This window comes from Stegodyphus dumicola, chromosome X2, assembly GCF_044657685.1.
Source record: "Stegodyphus dumicola isolate Sdum_Otavi_A_Nest chromosome X2, ASM4465768v1".
In the NCBI taxonomy this organism is placed as follows: Eukaryota; Metazoa; Arthropoda; class Arachnida; order Araneae; family Eresidae; genus Stegodyphus; species Stegodyphus dumicola.
The window spans coordinates 106,876,062-106,894,531 of record NC_140781.1 but is presented as its reverse complement, the minus strand read 5'-3'; the positions used below and the strand labels follow the sequence as shown (position 1 = coordinate 106,894,531).

General features: G+C 32.0%; 1 protein-coding gene across 2 annotated transcripts in view; it reads right to left on the bottom strand.

Moving 5' to 3' along the window:
- The window catches only part of LOC118202872 (uncharacterized), a 45,235-nt gene extending 37,285 nt beyond the window's left edge, over nucleotides 1-7,950 (bottom strand). Inside the window, exon 1 of one of the 2 annotated variants that reach the window (XM_085809320.1) lies at nucleotides 7,737-7,950. The gene's annotated coding sequence lies outside the window, so the exon portion shown is untranslated. The remainder of the gene's footprint in view (nucleotides 1-7,736) is intronic. The other variant, XM_035375081.2, reaches the window with a different exon arrangement.
- Nucleotides 7,951-18,470: the final 10,520 nt, after the last annotated feature.

Here is an 18,470-nt window from a genome sequence, read left to right as displayed (position 1 = left end):
ATTGCACTTCTTGTGCTGTATTAGCTGCTGAAATACAGTCTGCTTCTGTTGAAGATAGTGCAATACAGTTTTGCCTTTTGGTGCTCCATGAAATGAAGTTTTTTCGTAGCTTGAATATGTATCCATTGTACCATGGATTTTCTTGTTGTTCTGTCATTTGCCCAATCTGCATCTGAATATGCAGTTAGTACAGGTTCTTGAATTTTGTTAAAGAACAAATTAAAGTCTTTAGTTGTATACAAGTATCGAATGACTTTCTTGACAGCATTCCAATCTATATTCCAAGGTTTTTCGTTTCTTCTACTCAATAGATTGATGGCGCATGCTATATCTGTTTTGCTGATTGTTGCAATATATAATAATGCCCCTACTGCTTGTCTATATTCTGTATTATCCTCTAGAAGATCATCTTCAGTTTCTAATTTGCAGTAGTTAGTTTCTATTGGCGTATATGTTGGTTTTTCATTTTTAAGTTCAAATTCTTGAACTATTTCTTCGATTTTATTCTTTTGGTTTATGGCAAAGGTTCCATCTTTAAATCTTTTGATGTTTATGCCGAGGCAGTAGGTGACTTCTCCTAGGTTTTTGATTTCCAATTTAGCATTTAGTTGTTGGATTGTTTCCCTTACATCTTCTCTTTCACTTCCTATAAGCATATCATCTACATATAATATTGCACATGTAAATTTTCCATAGATGTTTTTGAAAAAGAAGCATTGTTTTTATTAGTTTGTAGAGTTGTATACAGTCAAAAGTCATTAATTCGGACACCCGTAATCCGGAATGATCTATAATCTGGACCTCAAAGCTAAAATCTTTCTGCGCATGCGCCGCATTGATGCATGCGCATAGGCGTTTTACTCGTGCGCGCAAGACATTTACGACTGCGCATATGCGTCTGTGCAAGTGCAGAATACGTTTTCGCGTGCGCGTTTAATGTATAACGAACGGTATAAGCTAAAATTATCTAATTATCTATTTCAGTTAATGTTGATAATTGCGTTGTTCCTTAATCTTCGAATTGGATCCGGCTTATTATTTTTTGCAGACTGTAAGAGCAATTTTCTAAAAGTAAGCTTGAACTTTCGATTATGTCAAATAGAATTTCCGATGCTGGAGCTCCCAAAGGATCTAGAAAACGAAAGTATGTTTCAATGTCCATCAAACAAAAACTAATTGCTACAAAAAATGGATAAAAGCATATCCTTTGTTTATCTAACCGTTCCGAAATCTGTTTATCAATTTCACGCTGCTCTGCGCGGGGAGGGGGGGGGACGTCGCGGCGCGCAATGAACTGGAAGTTGATCTGTCAACACTATCGTTATCTTCAGGGCAGATGTTTTTATTTTATTCGGCTTATAATTCCTTACTAAATGTAGTATTTAATTTCGATGTACTCCGTCTTTATACGATTTAAATCAAATTCCTCGTCATTATAAATATCACGAATACAAATCAAATAGTTTTCTGGTTGCAATTTTCTAATTTCGGCTATGCGTAAGGTATGCTTTACGCATCCGCGCGTTGAAAGAAATGTTTAATAAAGTAAACAAATAAATATTAGGCTTCTTTTTTGGTAAATTTTGATACCCTTTAGATCATAATTGCTCATTATTTTATAAATTACGGTTTCATATTTTTAATTTTATAATTTCTGCATGCCATCTTACCAGATTTAAACTGATGATCTATAATCCGGAAAAATCGATAATCCGGAATCACCGAAGTCCCGACGAGTCCGGATTAAAGACTTTTGACTGTATTTTACTACAGGAGCAAAGGTTTCATCATAGTCAGATCCAAACTTCTGGTTAAATCCTTTTGCGACTAATCTGGCTTTGTATCTTTCAATTTTTCCTTCTGCACTGAGCTTGGTTTTGAAAGACCATTTACATCCTATTGGTTTTCTTCCTTTTGGTAAATCAACTAATTTCCAAGTGTTGTTTTCTTCTAGTGAATTAATTTCTTCTCGAACAGCTGTTGCCCATTTTCTTTTTTATTTCCTTCCTAAGTTTGAACTTCCTTCCAGGTTTTGGGTTCGGAGGAGATTGGATATTTTGCATGGAATCCGTAGCGATCAGGAGGTTTACCTTTTGTGACTCAGTTTGATCTTCCAAGTTCCAAAGATTCTTATTCAGATTCTGATATTTCGCCTTCTTCGGGTTCTTCTCTATTTTTATTTCTTCCTGTTATAACGTTGCGCGCCTCCAACTTGCACGCAACCAAGAGGTGACTGTGAAAACTTGTATAAAAGATAGAGCCTTGTGAAGGGTTTAAGTCCCTTTTTATTCAACGTAATAAATTACAATTGCGTTCTCTTGACGCTTACAGATGGTGCCAACTCGGCAGTCAAATAAAAATAATAACCTGAAAAGAAACTAAAGACAAGATTCTAACTACGAGGCTCTCTAAAATAACTAACTCACCGCGTTTTACAATACCGCTGCTAATTCAGCAGACTTGAAGCTCACTGGAACGATTACCACTACTTCCCGCCAAGCACATAGGCCGCAACGCGGGGTTCTTCAATTCTCGCTAACTACCTCCGTGCTCGTGAAGTAAGAATATCACACACCGAACTTGTTTCCTCTCTATTTAAATCAGAATACTTCCGCTGATAATTTGAATCCTTGCGCGTTCTACTCAAATTTACATATTCTGGCATTGGCAGTTCCAGGGAAAAGTAAGGCTTGACAGGAAAGATAGTTTAAACTTAAAATAAATGTTAGTTAAAATAAATATAAACCCTACATTGTTCTGAGCTTTCTTCCTTAGGATTTTCTTCATCTTGGTTTAAAGAGACGCTTACAGGCTCATTAGTTTGTGTTTTCAATAAATCATGCAGATCGACTTATTATGATTTTGTTTCTAGAGGCTAAAATTCTGTATCCTTTACTTCTGCTCTCGTAGCCGATGAGTATTTCTTCTATAATGGTATCATCAAGTTTATCCCTTTTAGATTTATGGATGTAAGCAAAAGCCTTGCACCAAGAAGTCCTCAGATGAGAGAGGTTGGGTTTCTTGTTGTTCCATAATTCGTATGGCATTTTTGAATTTGGTTTAGTAGGCATACGATTCTGCCTTTTCTAAACAAACATATAAATGGCACATTCTTGGTGAAGGCTCAATTACCTTAATTAATTACCTTAATTTGGTAGAGATTTTGATTGATTTCAAGACCTATTAGACATAGGTCCCTCTTCTTCAGAAGCAAAAAAAAAAATTTGTAAATTTTTATTAAAATCAACACCAACATAAGTTGCTGTTTTGTCCAATTTTAGATTTTACATGGTTGTGTTTCCCTTCCAATTTGATATAGACTTACATTAAAACGTAAAAAGTTTATTTAACATTATGGGGAAACACAATTGGAATTAATAAATCTAGGACATTTTAGAAAATGACATTTTTCATCTTAAATCCTGTCCTTTTATTTCAAATGAAAAATCCTACGAACAGACAATAAATAGCATTATTACAACAAGAAATGGAAAAAAGGTTTAAAAATTTTAATGATTTAGGCTCGAATGTAAATAATGCACCAGAGAATTTGCGTAGGGAGCTAATATAAGAGTGTGCTATAAGAGAAGGATTGTAATTTCTGCTCTAGATCTTAAATTATCCACTACACAGCCAATCTTTACAGCTCTACTCCATAAACAGGTTTGGAAAAGATGTTCTAAATCAGGCCTGAAGCATTGCCATCCTGAACCCATTCTTGGAGAGGCAAACTTTTAATTTTCAGTTCACTAAGGAAAGGAGGAGATTAATATATTGATGTCTTTTTACCTGGCCATCATACTACCTGCCCAGACAGATAGAAATTAAGAACCTGTTTATGGTACCACAGCCAAGACTTAAGTTGTGAGTCAATAGTGCAGATGTCAGCCAGTTTAATAAACCCAGGTCAAATGCTAAATAACAACAATTACAAAATTTCACAATAAGAATAAAAATATATAATACCGGCTGATCTTTGCAATATGGTAACAGGTAGTTTGGCGACATTTTGGAGGCGATAAAGGTTACTACCTAGGACTTTGGTAATAATGTGAGAAGTACTCAGTTCCGATTACGCATTATTTTGTGTGAGGGAAATGAGAGATCATGAGATATGTCATGTGACATTAATGGACCAATTACAGTTCTTTAATCGGGAAAGGGGGTAAATTTGGAAAAATATCAATGAAGCTTAATACAAAATAATACTATATTATTTTGTATTAAGCTTCATTGTGTGTTGTGTGAAATAGTGTTGATTAATTTTTGGATTGCATGGCGCTATCTAAAGATAATTCTAAATTTTTAATGTGTTTATCTGATAATTCAAAAGAACTGGTTGAATGGTGTATGAGTGTAGGTTTAATTGCAGATAAGTATGAATGTCCCAAATGTGGGAATGAAATGAGATTGTGTGAAAGGAAGGATATTACAGATAAGTTTGAATGGCGGTGCAAGAAATCTGGTGAAAATGGACATTTTGTGAAACGGAGTGTAAGGAAGGGTACGTGGTTTGCTGAAAGTAGTTTGAGTATGGGTGAAATTTTATTAATTTCTTATTACTGGGTGAATAGACTGCCAGTTGACTACTGGATTTCGGATTTAGAAATTAGCAGTGGTACTGCAGCCGATTGGAATTCTTTCTGTAGGGAAGTGTGCGTGCCATGTAATGAAGATTCGGAAGAAGATTAGGTAAGTTAGTATTTTTAATCATTTGAGGATATTATTTTTATGCATTGTTCTAAATGCAAGGAGTAAATAAATTAATATGGTATTATTGGAAAATTGTTATTAGCAATGATTTAGTTTAAAGTAATTAGGATTGTAATCTAATTTTTATTAATTTAATGTATGTGCTTATTTATATTTTAAGTAGTGTTTTTTAATTTAATGATCGTGATTTTGCGAGTTATATGTTTGTAGTATTTTGGAATACGTTTGAGTAGTATACGTTGAGTATTTTCATGCATTTTTGTGAAATTTTTCTAATTTATGAGAAAAAAGCAGCGTACATGGATATAGTGAAGAGTGTGTGCAATGCCATTTTTGTGCAATTCTGGGGTGTTTTTTTAAGTAAAAATAAAGCGACGTGTACATGGTTTAGTTATATTTTAATTAAATGATAGTTATTTTGTGAATTTTGTATTTGTAGCAATTTGGTATACGTTTCAGTTGAAGTAAACATGCATGGAAATAATTTAAATATTTAACACAAAGTATTTGTAACCATTTTTAATGTTTATGGTATAAATTCGTTGGTGACATTTATAATATAATAGATAATTTAGAGGTAAAAGTTTTTGGATATTTTATTTATTTTATACATGGAAATGTTCATCCTTGGAAAGGGTATATACTTTTTCGCGATCAGGTAATTTCATATATGTGCTTTTTACCGAGTTTAAAGATTCACAAAATTTTCCTGCATTTTCGTGCAAATTTTTGTAATTTATGAGAAAATAGCAGTGTAGATGGATAAAGTTAAGAGTGTGTACAATGCCATTTTTGTGCAATTCTGGGATGTTTTTTTAAGTAAAAATAAGTCGACGTGTAAATGGTTTATGTGTATGTGCTATTCTGAAAAACGCGCAAGGAGTTTGCGATTGTGCACTTTTTCCCAATTTTGCAGTTAATATTTGTCATGATTAAGCAGTTTTGTTACATAAAATTTCTAGCATAAGTGTCATTCGGCTAGTAGATTGTTGGAAAAAGTGTTGAGTTAATAAAAAGAAAAGAAACATGTCTTTACATCGTGAAGACAAAATGGCGGCGAAAAAAAATAGAGGGTTGCTGTAGCAGAGTTGGTCGCGAAATTTTCGCCAAAAAATCACCAAGTTACCATAATCCAAAGATCAACCATAATACCTTATTTAAAAGTACATTTATATGAGAAATAGTTTTTTTTCCCCCTCCATATGAAAATTGATAAGTCTAAAAAAAAACCTTATTGACTGACGTGCTCCTACAGTCAATTTATGATGAAGACAGGTTTTAAGTCATTTCTCACCAAGGCTACACACTTTAGCCAAATCAAAATGCTACCAAACTACCAAATAGCAAGTAGTCAGAAGAAATAAAAAAGTTTATAATTATTTACATACAAACACACATATTCTTTTTGTAAGTGTCAAAGAAAAACTTGTAAGAAAGAGAACCAGTTGTCATTATTTATTCCCACATTTTGTGCCACTTCGAAAGCTTTCACAGTTTTTTTATTTACAGTTTAAGTAAGTTCATTAGTGGCCAATTTAACATATTAGAATTATTTAAAAAAAATATCAGGCTAAAAAATTTAATAATTAGATGTCAGTATGTTTGAATTAAAAAATGTAACCAACAAAAATTTCTTCCAATTTTCTTTTTAGATTTCAGATAAAAAAAATAAATATAAATTTGAATTCTTTCCTTTGGATTATTATTATTATACATTTATTTATGATTTTATAAATATTTAACAAATGAAATTTAAAACTCACTTTAAAAATTTTTATTTTATTTAAAAACCAAATTTGTCTTGTTAAAAAAATGAAACAATCCTGCCCATCCAGTCATTCCATAAGCAATTTGAGACCATTGCTTTATTATGCTCTAGTATTATTATCTACGACAAAAATTCAATGATCTGCAGGTTCTAAAAATGTTTTTATCAACAGAATACCATGGTTACTATGATAACCTGCAACAATCAAACCATGATCTGGATGGTTTATTTGATTATGAAAAAGTTCACAAGGGCACTCTGCCTGAGTGGGGAAGAAATGCCTTTTTAAGGAAAACTGGATTGTAGCGAAGTTATACATGCGAGAAACCATGAGAAAGACCATGCAGCTAGCCCATTTTCCAGGAACAGAGCCCAGGTCAAACTACCAGTGTTCAGGGATGTCATGCTTTGTTGCTGGTGGGCTCCCATGAATTACAGTAGGATAAAAATTTTTGGCTATAAGACATTATCTATATTTTCAATCTAAGAAAGGTTCAAATGTCAAATTACAGGGGCGTAGCTAGAGGGGGGCATCTGTCCCCGGGTGCAGAAACCAAGGGGCGGAAAACTGATGTTTCGACATTTTAGAATTAAATGTTTTCCATCCTTGGCAACCAATAGGGAGCGCGAAATCTTCAGTTGTCCCTGGGCGCTGAAAACCCTAGCTACGACTCTGCCAAATTACAAAATTTTATTTCTATGAAGAACCACCTTCACTTGATAACTCTGCAAATTTTTATAACAGTTCATTAAAATTTTCTGAACTGACCGAATTATTCAGCATACATCAAATTCCAAGTATGTCTGCATATATTTCAAACTGTAAGAAATACATTATACATAAACTTACAGATAAAACTGAAAAATTCAGTCTATCTGAAAAATACCATAATATTAAAAGTGTCTCGTTTTGCAATAGCAAGAAAATAGACCGACTGAAAATGGTAAATCTAAAATGTATCAAAAATTATTAGCAGCAGTAAACAACATATTTTTCAAATTTAATAAGTGTTTCCATTGCAATTACATAACCACTCCCAATCAAAATTTTAAATATTTATATTTAATACACATATATTTCCTAATTTTTTTAATGATCTCAAGAGAGTGAAGGATTTCGCAGTTTCTGAGTTTAACTAAGTACTCATATTGCGTTAATATGATCCAACGAGGGTGGAAATTGGTGCATGTTGACATTAAAATATAGAACCACTCCCAATTCAAAATACTCTAAACATTAAAAATAAATATTTACCTCACGCTTCTTCTGATGGCTTCAAGAAACAAAAGAATTGGACTTGTGTATATAAAAATCAATTACAAATATTGCATTCATATAAAAAGACGAGTCAAACATGAAATAACGGTACGATTTACAACAAAACCTTGAGAAACATTTAACAAACTTTGCACCCTATTTAAAAATTGCGATTCCTTAAATCGATTCATTTAACGTTGAAGTTTCGATTCTTCTTGGCTGTGTCTACCCGTACGACGTCGGACGTTTAGCTGAAACATGGTAAAAATGCTAAACGTACGACTAGTAGCGCAGAGACACTTTCGTGATTTCTGCGCATCCCGACCAGTCGTAAAGAGATGTTTGTTTACATTTGTGTTGAATTGCTTTTCCGTGTAGTGCTAGAATGTCAAGAAAAAGTTATTTTTTATTTCGTTTGATGACTAATTACTATCATTCTTTGATAGATATCTAAAACATTATATAAAATAAAGAACTTTAAATATATCTAAATATTATTTCTTGTTTTAAATTGCTAATGTTTGATCATTTTATATTGATGCGGAGTTTACACAAATAATCAAAATTTCTTGAAATTCTTATCAACAGATTTAAATAAATCATGCATGCAAGCAGTAAAATCACATTCTTATGAAACGAAATTGAAAAATCGTCTTAAAACCTTGTGTAACTTTTCTGTCATGCGTAGCTAAATATTTCTATAAAATTGCATACAGAAGCATTTATATACATAAAGAGTGTGTTCAGGAGATTAATTCAGAAATGTATGTGCATATGCTTGTATGTACGGATGTAGGTGTTCATGCAGCATATGTATATGTGTGTGTGCACAGATATACATGCATACATACATTTTTGAGTCTGGTCTCGAAAAAAGTCTTGCTGAAAAAGAATGTAAACAAACCTCCCAGCTCCTTAAAAAAAAAGTTTAGAAATTTTTTATCATAATTTTGGTTTCTACAGCAAACTTTTGTGGGTGGGTTTGTTTTAAACTCTTAGAAGAACTCAAATTTTAATATAAAGACGTGAAAATTTTTGACCTTTTGATAGTGTACCTGATGATTTATTAAAACACAATTGACTCTCTTATATTTAATATTGAAAAGAAGGAGGGGGATATGTGCAAAATTATAATAAAGATAATTCTAAGGTATTTTTTATAAATATATGTGACTGATTACACACTCTGAATATAGAAAATAATCTGAATATAAAAAATACAAATGACTTATGCAGTATTTGTTTTATTATCATATCCTGCCCCCATAAGCTCAAAAATAAAACGTTATACAGGAAAGTCATTTTACCTCCAAATATATTTTATGGTATTGAAGTATGATAACAGATGATTATTTTTGTTAGAAAAATTATAATGTTATGAATATTTTCTAAAAAAATATTTTCCTGAAAATAATTATACATTATATTCAAGCATATTTATATATTAATATATATATATTATATTCAAGTAATAGATGACATATTTATATAATTTAAGAAAAATTTATTTAAGAAATCTATTTAAGAAATAAATGGCAGCACTATGTCTTGTCATTAACTTTATCAAAAGAACTTACAGGTTCAGAGCACCTAAGAACTGTACTTCGAATGTCCTTTTCTTTCCCCCCCCCCTTTTTTTTTTTTTTTTTTTTTTTTTTTTTTTTTTTTTCCTGTAAGAGTTTTGCTTTATACTATTTACGGATGTGACATCTAAAAATGCTTGGCCTTTTTTATCCAAATATCTAAATATGGAAATCTGAAATAGTGCAATATATTTGTATGTATATAAAGTAAAATAATAGTAAATTCTACATAAGTACATTATTATTCTAAGATAATGTATTTAAAAGTATTCAGTTTAATGCAAATATTTGAATCAATTTATACATATAAATTTTAAGTGTATGACTTCTGTTGGATGTTTTAAGTAAACAATCAAAAAGATTAACCTTTTTATCAACTTATCTTGCACATATATACATTATTACTTTTTTTTTCCTATAAGAATAAACTTAATCTAATATAATAATCTAAAAATAAATAATACACAACATCTATTAAGGCAGACCATTTTTAGTACAGTAACAAATAATACAAGCAATATAATTTAATACTTTCAGTCGTCAGAGAATGAAGTGAGTTTTGTGAAGCTATTTAATGAACAAATCTGAAAACAATTTTTGATGGTTCTAAAATACAAGTTCTAAAAGAATTAAAATATGTACATGAGATAAATGCCGCTCTTTTTGTTTTAACCCCTTTGAATAAATTTTAACCAATTTGATACTTTTTTTACTTCTTTTCAAAACCTTGAAATACATGAGAAACTGATTTCAGGACCAACACATTTCAAGAAATATTGCTAACTGAAATGAATCAGCACACATGTATGACTTCATCAGAACCATCAGAATGTCTTGTATTACCTTTTGTTAGCATAAATTTAGGTGTTTTACATAATGAAACTCGAAAGGCATACGAAACGAACGGTGCACCAAGATATATATTGGCGAGAGAAAGTAAAGTTCCTGTGCAATGCAGTATATTTGATTTTTCACCCTAGCTACTTGTACCTGGCCAAAGGTCTAATCCAGTAGTACTTTCTTCTCTTTCAAGTACGATGGCAAAGTATGTTCGTGTTTCTCCTTTTTTTATTGCCTAATATAGGTAAGCCTGATGATATTTAGTACTGATGATGATTCTATGTAAGTTATTCTTTTGAATACTTCAATTTTAATGTCTGTGAAGATTATTACTTTATTGTTATCCTTAAGTTAAGCAGAATTATCCTATTTTATTAAATAAAGATTTCGTAGTTAAAATTTTTGACTTATGATTCTTTAATTCTGTGCTTGAGGAAACGTACTCATTACGCCTTCAGTGCTAATGCACAACTAACAAAAGATTATGAGACTGATAAATTGAAATTTTGTAATGTTGTAAGATTCCAGGGGCATAAAGTATTAAAACGCTTTGTTGAAAATACTAGTTACAAAGTTTAAAAGAATAATTGTAACAAATAATGTGTATTCTAAAAGAATCAATTTGTATAGCAAAGTTAACATATGAAAATTATTCAGTGTGGAAATTTAAAATAAAACAACTTCTAATAAAAGAAGGTTTAGATGATGTTGTATTCGAAGAAAAACCGGAAAATGATACTGATATTTGGTTAAAGAATGATCGTAAAGCTAAAGCTTTAATATGTCTAAACATTTCGGATTCGCAAATTATCCATGTTTTACATAGTAAATCTGCAAAAGAAGTTTGGCAAAAGTTAAAATGTGTCCATGAACGTGTAAATTTAACAAATAAGTTATTTCTTCTTAGAAAACTATATTCCATTAGATATAATGAAAGTTCTAAAATGTAGGAACATATCAAAGGAGTACTAGAATTGGCTGAAAAGCTGCGTAGTATAGGTGAAGAAATTAAAGAAAATAACTTAATAGCAATACTACTATGTTCTTTACCAAATTCATACAACTCCTTAATAACTGCAATAGAAAGTAAATCGGAAGCTGAATTGTCGCTAGAATATGTTAAAAACAAATTAATAGATGAGTGTTGTAGACGTGTGGAAACTAAGAAAGTACAAAACTACGATTCATTTGCTTTAAAAAGTAAAAGCGCAAATAAATCAAAGTATAGTACACAATATTGTAATTATTGTAAGAGAAATAACCATACGATAAATGACTGTTTTCATTTAAAACGCAACGCTAATACTTCCCCGAAAACGGATGTAAATAATAGTAAAGTAAGAAATTATTCTCAAAATTATAAAAGTAATGCATGCCAAATAGCAAATACGCAAAGTGTACAAAACATAACAAAACTTAAAGAAAATAAGTATTTTAAAAGTATTGAAACTGAAAATACACAGATTCAGTTTAATCAAGTTCTAAAAGTGGAAAATAAGCATGAAAACACGCAAACGCAAGAATGGGTTATCGACTCGGGAGCCTCAACTCATATGACGAGTGATAAGAATTTTTTCTCTCAGTTAAATGACTCTAATAAACAAATAGTAACTGTAGCCAATGGTGCTAAATTAAATTCTTATGGTATTTGTGAAGGCTATTTTAAAGTTCGAAACTTAAAGGGTCAGGTTACACAAATAAAATTAGAAAATGTATTGTATGTACAGTCTGTCAAAAAAAGTATTTGAACACCGGTACCCATCTTGAAAACGCAAAAATCACTAAATGCTGTTTAACTTTTTTTTAAAAGCCCTAACTGTATAAAACAAAAGTTAATGTAATATCTGTTTTGTTTTCATATCCTTAACCCTTTGCGACACGCATATTTAAAATATATTTTAATCTTTAAAAAAATGCCTTAGAATAAGTCAGATGGACTTACTTAAGTGTCTTTAAGGCTTCAAAAAAATTCTGCGCTTTTATTTTTTACGGGGGAAGGTGGGATACCGTTTGTCCCACCATGCAACTAGCACATGCAACTAGCATATTTGTGTATAGCAGGAAAAAAAATCATATGTGGAATGAATAAACAAAATAAAGCATGCATTCTAAAACATTCATAATAAACACACTAAAATGCATTTTGTACATATTGCATATATGCATGACTTGTAAAATTTTGCATATGCACATTTTGCATATATATATTTTTAATATTTTTAAATTTTAGGAACAAAAGAAAATATTTTCTTGAATATTATTTTAAGATTAAAATTTGATACACATACATATGATACTAAATAAAATATTGAAGTTGGCACTTGATTCACAAACATTTATATATGATTAAAACTGAAAAAAAGTCATTTTTCATGAAACTTTGAAAAACATGTTTCATTCTTTTGTAAGCATAGAGGCACTTCACATGTTTCACACAACCAAAATGTTCGTCGTTCTTCTTTCAATGTGCTACAATATGCACATCTTCTCCTGCTCGTTCTCTTTGGCGTGTGACTTATATTTTTTAGTCTCTTTTCTGGTTGTACGAACGGGTTTTTATTTGAACTGGGGATTTTAGTTTTCTTTTCTGCTTTTCTTGCTTGACCTTCTATCACTGAGAGAAGAAAATCTTTCATTGTGTTTACATCATGATCGGGTTCACGAACAAATGTAAAAAAAAAAAAAAAATCATGTGCCACCATTTCTTGCTTTTGCGGTCTATTTCATGTAGTCCTTTCAGTTGATCAATCAGTCAACATATCCCATGTTCTTATTGTATGAAATAGTGCTGTTTGGGCATAGTACTTTTTTTGTCTTTCCATCTCGTTCTTTTCTATTAATTTCTTTCATTTCAGTTGCCTTTTCCAAGCAAGACAGGATAGAAACAGATCTTTTATCCTTCCATTTTATGCAATAAATTGAATCATCGCTAACTGAAAAGTCTATATATTCTCTTGACATAAATTTGTGAGTAGATACTTCCGATTCATATTAACACTGCCACATGCATAGATGGGTCTGTGTCTTTAAAAAGCGAAACAAATTATAGTTACTTCCCTTTCTTCTTCAGCAATAACTTCAACCTCAGTTATTCTCTCCTGGATTTCAATTTCATCTGAATCAGAACTGACATCTGAAGCATTTGAGTCGCAATCGGATGGCAATTCAGCGAAAAGATCCAAAGCTTCCTGAGTTGTTAATTTTTTTCTAGACATTTTAGCACATCAGAGCATACAACGGATGTAAAAGCGCGCGCAATCACGAAAAAAATAGATGCAAAAAAGAAAAGAAAAATAATCGTGAGTGCTGCCATCTATTGAGCGGAAATTCTAGTGTGTGGTGGGACAAATTTTAACCCACTTATTTCAACTGCAAAATTAATGTTATAAAATATTGAATCCAATTAAGATTTTAGAAAATAAAATACCTTTGAATATTAAAAAGAATCATACATATCCTAAATTGCATACCAAAAGTTTTAAAATATTGAAAAATGCGAGATACATGGATATCACTCTTGTGATCCTATTTTGAATATTTTTTGCTTATAAACTGAAGCCCTGATATAGTAGTGACATCTACTGAGAAAAATAATAACTAAAATAGATTCTTTTTAAAAGATTAGAAAATTTCTAACGGAAATTGCTAACTGAGAAAATAAATATTAATTAGGTGGGACATATATTGACCCACCATGCCGCAAAGGGTTAACTTAACAATGCTGTAACTAGATAACACACTTGTGGCAAATTTAAAAAAGTCCAGTGAGGGAATTGCTTAATTTTTTCTCCCCCCCACACACACAGATTACAAGAGAAATTAGACTAAAGTTGGCCAGTTCCACTAGTGTTAAATTATTTTTTCTAAATATTTTATGTATGTATATATTGATTATTTTAAGTTACTACAAATAATAATTTATTGGTAAATACCAAGTGAGTGTAATTTGTTTCTTATTCGTTAATGTTTCAATATTTAAAAACTTTTTAAAAGTTAAACAAAAAGACAAAATAACAACACAAAATTTCCGTAAAAAAAAAAACAGTATTATTGAGTTCCAATAAATGGGAAGATATACATACATTTTTTTTCATTAAATATAATTCTCAATGACGAAATCAATGAATTATATTAAATATATACACAATTCTAAACTAAAGATAAGGAAAATGACATAAATTCTTCCCACATTTTTCTTCTTCAGTTTTTGTTTCCGTAAAAGAAGATTCTTGTACAACGGTCTGTGTTAATTGTGGTGACGAGTTGTAGGAATTAATGTCCATCATCAAAAAGTCCCAGTCATCAGTGAATGAAATTGTTTGAACATTACTTGTTGTAGGATTGTCGTTTACCTCTCCATGTAGTAAGGCCTCCTGGGTTTCTGTAATACATGAAGGATGCGAAAAAGAAGCTCCTTGTACAACGGTCTACTCTAATTGAGATGACGAGTTATACGATTTAACGTCCATATTATAATCGCTTAGAGAACCCGTCAAAAAGTTCCAATCTTCAACAGGTTTCATTGAAATTAATGCAGAGTCCCCCGATGTAACAGTTTGAGACTGAACGTCATTATAACTTGCTGTAGAATTGTCGCTTACCCCTGCTTGTAATGAGGTACATTGGGTTTGTTTAAAACATAAAGTCTGCTGAAAAGACGATTCTTGTACAACAGTCTGTACTAGTTGTGGTGATGAGTAGTTGTACGATTCAACGTCCGTATTATTATAATCATTTAGAGCACTCACAAAAAAGTCTCAGTCAATAGTCGTTTCGGTTGAAACTAATGCACAGTCACTTGATGTAATGTTTTCAGGCTGAGCATTACTAAAACTCGTGGTAGGATTACCACTTAACTCTGCTTGCAGTGAAGTATCTTGGTTTTTTTTCTAAACACAAAAGTTCTGTTTGGGGAATTTCAGAGTCCGTATAATTAGACATGGTATCTTTTGCCCATGTTTATTCCTCTAGATTAAGTATTATGGAACCATTCATGGGTGTTATGAAATTCTCCGGTAGCAAAATAGTAGTTGAAGATGCTTCAGTACAGGCTGGTTTCTTGACAACAGCAGGAGGGGATGGAAGTGGCTGTTTAAATACTTCTTCTTCCGCTTTCTTTTCTCCTTCTTCCGCCCTCTTGTTGCTCCCCGTTTCTTCATCTGATAAGTACTGATAGAATTCGGATTCTGCTTTTTCAAACAACTTTGCAATTTTCGCTTTTGATTCCGCTTTTTCACTCTTCCTCTTTTTGGGTACCGAGGTTGACGTCCACTTTGCCACTTCGTCTAAATAGGGAGTCGCAGGTGGTTTCTCATAGGGATCGATAGGCTTATCCTTTGAGAGCTCAAATTTCGTGTAACTGTGCGAGTTTTTGAATTTTATGTTCAGCTTCATTTTTATCTGTACTGCTAAAGCAGCAGCACACCTGTCCACCGCGAACAATGTTTTCTGAGTTGTCAAAATTGTATATGCCGTATCTGATGGGATAAGGTATAGCCTATTCGGTTGAAAAATGTACCTTTTAAATTTAAGTTCGTCTACAGGCCTAAACGTTCTATCTAACATAGAGGAATTGTTGGGAGAAGGGCAAAGTTCATTATATACCATAGGGGCTGCAGTTGTTTGATAAATATGTACTTCTCCCTTTTCCGTTCTTCTAAGTCCAAACGTAAAGTAACTTTTGGTTAGAAACATATTGTTCCACCTGAAGCTTGTCCAGGTGTCCGTATATTTCTTTTCCGCACTCTAGGATTTCACAGGTAGACGAAGTTTCAGATCAATTTTGTTCCATTTATAAGGATCACACTCACGAGCTAATCTTGAATCGAGCATAGTCCGTTCAATATTTTGCAAAATTAATTGAGTGGTATCAATTTGTTTGTAGTACAGTTTTCTCTTATCCATGGGTATATGAGGTATAAATGCGCAGCAGTGATCTTTAAAATATTCATCATTAAAGCTGGACAGTCGTTGAAACTCGTCAACGGACTCGATACATTTGGAAGGAAACACATCGCACAACTTCTCCATAATGGCTTTCAATACGTAGCTAGTCAAAGAAGCTCAGCAGGCAATGACTCGTAACGCTTTCTGTCCTCCCGTTTTATACCGTATTTCCAATTTCCAGTTTTGAAACTCCTTCTCAGAAAACTAAATGTATTTCCAATTTCCTGTTTTGAAGCTCTTTCTCAGAAATCGAACTGTATTTTAGTTTCCTGTTTTCAAGCTCCTTCTCCCATTTCCTGTGTTAAAAGTTACTTATCAAACAGGAAGAAAAATGGCTTAAACTTGACCGTTTAACAATTAAACATGTTGTATTGTTTTATTTTTTGGGGGGGGGGAAGATCGGAATAAGTTGAAAAGAAATTTTCATCTTGAGGAAAAATTTCTGAGCCTAAAAAATTTTAAATATTGGCACCGTGACAACAGAAAATTAGAGGAGAGTATAATAATATTCCCTTCTTTTTTTATTAATTAAATTCTTTTATTTTTTTTCCAAAGTGCTGAGAGGAAATAAAAGAATTCTTATTGTAATCTCATGTCATTAATCCATTGTTTTACTCCTAATTGTCGATCATTTAGTTGATTAGGCCGGTCCAATAGATATTCCTTAAGATAACGAAAATAGACGACGGCACCTTGTAAAGCACAATAATTTTTCAATCCTAAATGTTTCAGGCAAGAATATAAATCTGAAGCTAAATTATTCTGACATACATTAATGGACATTAATGATAATGTATTCTCAACATCCCGATCAATTATTTTTTGTAAAAGATTAGCTTTCCAAAATTCTCGCCAATAAATTTTACTATAACCTGCCGTTAAAGAAACGAGAAAGGATTGTAACGCTTTGTAAGGAAGATGGCCCTCATTCCACGAAAATCCGTGTGTAGAATAGGCTAGGTGGAGGTAGGTAGAAACAAAACGTCGTCTCATGGAAGGTGTTAAATCACTCCATGCTTTTGGCGATTTAACGTATACAACTCCTCTGGCATTATCACTCAAGATAAATGCGAGTTCCTTAATTATATACACTTCTAACATATCATGGTAATTTTCATCATTATGTTGGACCAAATCAAAACCTTCTATGTTAAGAACAATGAAGGAATTCATAACAATAAGTTGAGCAGACTGAATCCCAATAAAAGATCCTTTATAAAGGGATAATTTGTGTACCATATATTAATTTTTTTTTCTTTGCAAATGTCATTACTTTAAGCTCAGCTCACTCAAAAAAAAAAAAAAAAAACTCCTTCCTTTCTGCATATTAATTTGATGTCTACACTTTTTGACCTTGGGTTTCTAAAAATAGATTTCCATTCCAAAGTAAAAAGTTTAGACATCAAATTATAATGGGAAAAAGGAAGAGATTTTTTTATTTTTTTTTTCCTACCTGAGAAAATTTTCTCCAGCCGATTTTTTACTTGACCATTTTTTTACATTGTTTACCATTTTGTTTACATTGTTTACCATTTTGTTTACTTGTTTACCGTTCAGATATTTTCCCTTAAAAAAGCTTTCTTTTCTACTCTTCCAAAGGGAACCTCCTTACCCAACCGAGATTATCTCGATTCGTCTCTGGGATTCATTTTTTCCAAGATAACTACCATTGGGTCTTTTCCTTTTCATGCCAAAACCTTTACAAAAATACATTCATTTATTTAAAGAGATAAGATACTGACAAATATTTCTTTATTCCCAGGTTGGGTGAGAAAGGAACCCCCAAAAATGGGTCTTGGAAGGAAGTAGAATGCATTGTTTTTGATAAGAAAATGCACTCATTTCCTTCCAAAACCTATTTTTTGATCTCCTTATCAAACTCTCCAGAATTTTGAATAGGGAAATGAGGAGAACATTTTTACCGTTTCAATAATCCACAGGAGAATAGGAATCCTTTTTGCGTTTTCACCATTTTGGGGACGTAGTAGACCTCCAAATCAATTAGGAAGGAGATGAGAATTGACTTATTTTGTTCCTTAGGATGGTCAGAGCTGAAAGAGATTGCTTACATCTATGTTTTGATCTCATAATGATATGTTTCGGGAAAAAACTAAATGCACATATAATACTATTCAAGGAACGTTTATTTGTTCATATAGGTAGGCAGTATCCAACAGTTCCTAAAAATTTTGGAATTTACAATCTGATTCAGTTTCCATAATAGTAAAATAGGGTTCTCCAGTGACTCTATCTTCATTTATTTGAAGCGGTCTGTTTAACACGTCGTTTAGCCAGTTTGAGAACAAAATTGCGTCTTGGCCCAACTTCTCTAGGAGGCTCTTCAGTTTTGGATACATCAGGA